The following is a 4,501-nucleotide window of genomic DNA, read 5'->3' as shown; positions in this document are numbered from 1 at the left end:
CACCAGTCCGACACTAGGTGGTCATTCACAGGTGCGGCACCACGTTCAGCTAGCTAGCTACGTTTTGTGTTGTACAAATTTTATTACACACGTTTTTACACTCACGCAGCGCAGCCACCGAACTAAAATGTTCGGTGAGCGCAGCATGCATGCATGCCGTTGTTGTTGTTGTTGTTATACGTGCGATTACGATCCGTGAGTCGAAATGACGCCACCTACGTGCGTCGCGTTATTGTCCCTCAGTGAAACCGTCTACGTCTGAAGTAATTTTTCAGGGATTGCATCTTCTGAACAATCTGGCTCTGTGCATCGAGCAGGTAGCTATTCCGGTAATTGTTATTAGGCCCTATGGGTAAGAGGGATAATTCGAGGCTGAACCTGTAAGAGACTCCTATAATCCAAAATATAAATTGATGACTCAAAAAGAAAATGAAGACAAGACAAATCAATACAAAACAGAACAAAACTAACCGCTGTTATCTGTCTTTGACACTTAACGACTTGCTTTACGGGTCTTGGGAATCGCCACACGTCGGTGATTGGACCTAAATCATCACAAACGTCGGAGGAACCCGAAGTTTTTCAGTAAACTCAAGAAAATCTCCCCGCTAACTGTCGGTGCATGCCATGTGAAACAAATTAAAACCACTATAAAAGAAAATGCCCTTTGAACTTTTTAAATGATGATAGCCAGTCTACTCCAGTGGCGGATGGGGGGGGGGGGGCGCAACCCTCCCCCTTTATTTTTCGTTAAAAACAAAAGAAATGAAACCCGGAAGTGGCACAATTCCCCCCCCCCCCCTTTACAGAATTCCTGGATCCGCCCCTGGTACTCACATCCGAAACCCATGTACCCATTACACAAGAAATAATTATCGGGGGAAAAAATAAACAACAACAAATGGGGCTAGTTTTTACATTGGTTTTATTTTGATTTTTTTTTAAATTTCCATTTCCATTGAATTAACAGGAAAAAATCATATACAATACATTTACAGAACATATTTGTAACAATTTCAAAGAAAACGTACAAGTGGTCACGAGTAACAACAGAAATTCCTTTCTAAGGTAAATACATATACATATAATACAAAGATTAGAATGGAAATGGAGGGTCCCACTAAAAAGCAAAGCTTGTAGTCTTGATCTACAAGACTACAATAGATCATTCAGATGACTCAGACTTCTTTCTCCAATGACTCTCTATAATTTGTCTTTCTTTGGATAACCTACTCTCTAAATATTAAAAAAATGAAAAAAAATCATGTGAAAATGTTTCATTCTGAAAGGAGTGAATAACAGAAAAGAGTGAATTTAGAGTGAAATTGGAGTGAATTTCGAGTGAAAATGTTCATTTTCACTCATTTTGGAGTAACCTCAGGGATCACTCCAAAGCCTTTGAGTCATCCCTGAGGCCACTCCAAATTTGGAGTGATCCCCAGCTGAGGTCACTCCAAAATGAATGAAAATGAAAATTTTTTATTATATACTCAAAATTCACTCCAATTTCACTCTCAAATTCACTCTTTTCTGTTATTCACTTCTTCAAGAATGAACATTTCCACACGATTTTTTTTAGGGAGTAGGCCAATATGGGTATTCAACATCAGTCTGTTTGCTTTTAAATAAACAAAAAAAAAATCAAAATTCAGAATTGATCCTTGATATCCTGCTCCTATGTCAAACTTGTAAACACTATTAAAAGATACATTCTTGAAAAGCAATGCTGTTTACTTACTCCAGACAGCATATCAAACAAAGTAATTTTCTCTCATAAGTTCCAAAGATTTCTGCTATTTAAGAAAAAAATAAGGTATCGACAAAGGAAATGACTTATCAGTTTCCTGCTGCTAAAAAAAAGCAACAAAAAAAAAACAAAACCAAAAAAAAAAAATTTTTGGACTTGCAAGCATAATGATTTGATTAAAAAAAAAGAAAAGATTACTAGTCTAGAGAGAAACAAGATCAAAGATTTGAGAAAGGCTTGCAGCAGCAAGCCTCAGTGTGGAAAATAATATGGGTGTTATACACGATTCTTATATATAACATGTTTTGATAATGCTTACTACAACTAGTACAGTATCTAATCCAGTGTTTAAAGCGGATAACGTTCAGACCCCCCAAAACAGTGAGAATTGATGACATTTGGTGTATCCATTTCTTGTCAGTAAATGCAAACGAAAATTTTTAAAAGATTGCGAGATTCAGTACTGCTTCTTCATTGGTGTTGTTTGAGAAGCCATCCTGTTGGGTATCTCAAATTTTACTAGATATATAAGGTACAGAAAAACAATTGTCTTCCTTATTTTTTCCGTAGTTGATGAATTTGCATGATATGTCAAATATTGCAATATAATCATAGCCTCGATGTATTTACATAAGCCGGTTACTGGAGTACAAAGAGATTTTTCTCCTCACACCTACTCTTTGCTGGAGTATTATCGTTGTAGATTTTGGTGTAGATTTATTTATGGTTTATCATCACACGGAAGTAACCTCTGAGTTAGATGTATTCAAAGAGAGTTTTCATCACCTGCTCATCTATTACTTGGAGGCAGTGTTGTATTTTTACGGCAATGTTTGGATGTATATTCAAAGAGATTTTAAATATATAATTATTTGGATGTGTTCAAAGAGCTTTACATCAAAGATCCTATACACACTACATAGTGTTTAGGATCTTTTACTCTGGAGTGGATGTTTTTCACCGTTTAATAGTTCGGCGATGTTTTTACACTAGCGCCATCATTGTTCAAATTTGTTTAGCAAGCAGTCATACGATACGCTACGGAATTAAGGAACCGACCACTGAAGTGGTACCGACGGAACATAAAAACGTTTGAACCGTGTGCTGCTAGTAGCTGTATGTGCCGCCCATATCCAGATCGTGCGATGATACCGTAATCGAAATCACTGTGTACGGTCGGTACGGTCTCTGGCTACCGGTACAAGGTAAGCTGATGAAGCAGCTGACTGCCTCACCAAAACCTCCCAAGTGAGTCTGAAAAAGAACTGGTTTCACCTACAACTTTCGCTCAGGTAAGAATTCCCTTTGTCTTTGTTCACATTAGAACTGTATTAAATTTCTGACACTATACCTCGATGTTTTGTCGTAACCTCCCACACACACCATGAATGAATTTTGAATTTGATTTGGAAGAGAGCCGGATTGACTATCATATGCATCAGCTACGGCCGGGTTCTTCGCGTGTAATTTTACTAACGGTAGTGGGGTAGTCCGGCATTTCGAAGATGAGGCAGTGAGAGGTGTGTGTGCGAGAGAGAAGACGTGAAAATGAGCGGCTGGCTTTCACTGTTATAACGCTTCTTGGACCCCCCCCCCCCCCCCTTGATGAGATAATCCTGAAGCAGCTAGCAGCTCTTTCCGACTAAACTGGGATGGGATGTGCTGTGACAGCACACAGCACATCCCATTCCATATTCCAACGATTAAATACTGTAGATAGACAAGGGTCTAGGGCCTAACACTTGCAGGTCAGGCAGGGAGGACCTCCCTGGGTCGGGTGTTTGTCAAGCGTTGTGTGTGAAAGTTTTGTGTTTTGTTTTGTTTTTTGTTTTAAGCGTGTGGTATAAGTCTCTAGAGTAGAAGTACTGTACAGTGTTGCGTTCATCAGTTTTTGTATATTTTTTTTTTGAAGGGGTATCAGGGATTACTGGGAATTAGATTTATCTAAAATCCTGGTAATATTACCTTTTAATAAAGGGACTGTAGAGTCTACAGTAGATGCCGGACTGGTTGAGGTGGGATTCAGGTTTATAACATTCCTATCATTAAGTGAGATCATGAGAAACTTTTTATGAAATATGAAAGAGCATACGTGTAATTTTAAGAAGGATTCAGTATTTTAATATTTCATGAAAATTGGTTTTCAAATGGCTGAGATATATACAAAAAGTGTAATAAAGGGCGACGGGCCACGCCTTTTATTTACCTAGTCGTTTGGTGCTAGGATCTGTTTGTTTCACCTTGTTTTTGGATATCTCAGCCATTTCAAAACCGATTTTCATCAAATAAACTTTTGATACCCCTTAGAATTGCATGCTCTTTGACATCTCATATAGAGTGGTTTCTGAATATCTTGCAAAACGTTAATTTATTAAGCTAAATCCTCACCTCAACCAGAACTGTACAGTGCCTTTAAACCAAACTGCACCAATATCTCAGAATACTGATTACTCCTATACTAGTATGCTACTGGTATTTCTAGTAGGCATACAAAGTGTACTTCAGGTTGTTACTAAAGGCCTAGAACTATAAGAAATAGTTTTTCTAACCACTTGTGTAAATTTGAGCCAAATTGGTCATTGGGAAGTGTTGATATCGACATCAACTTTCATGCATACACAGTGTAGACCCTCTCAAAACAGCTTGCTCTTTGCGAGAAGTCATGGTGTGCCGCATACCGGTACGCTGCCAGCACAATCTGAAACTGAAATTAGCCAGAAATATCTTGTGACGATTTTTTCAAGTATGGTAACT

General features: G+C 38.2%; 1 protein-coding gene across 1 annotated transcript in view; it reads left to right on the top strand.

The window, feature by feature from the left end:
• The first annotated feature begins 2,921 nt into the window (after positions 1-2,921).
• Positions 2,922-4,501, top strand: part of LOC140228548 (uncharacterized) — a 146,082-nt gene continuing 144,502 nt past the window's right edge. Inside the window, exon 1 of the mRNA XM_072308780.1 lies at positions 2,922-3,039. The gene's annotated coding sequence lies outside the window, so the exon portion shown is untranslated. The remainder of the gene's footprint in view (positions 3,040-4,501) is intronic.

This window comes from Diadema setosum, chromosome 5 (assembly GCF_964275005.1).
Source record: "Diadema setosum chromosome 5, eeDiaSeto1, whole genome shotgun sequence".
NCBI classification, from domain to species: Eukaryota; Metazoa; Echinodermata; class Echinoidea; order Diadematoida; family Diadematidae; genus Diadema; species Diadema setosum.
Note: the sequence above shows the minus strand (reverse complement) of the source record. Positions and strands in the feature narration are given on the sequence as shown.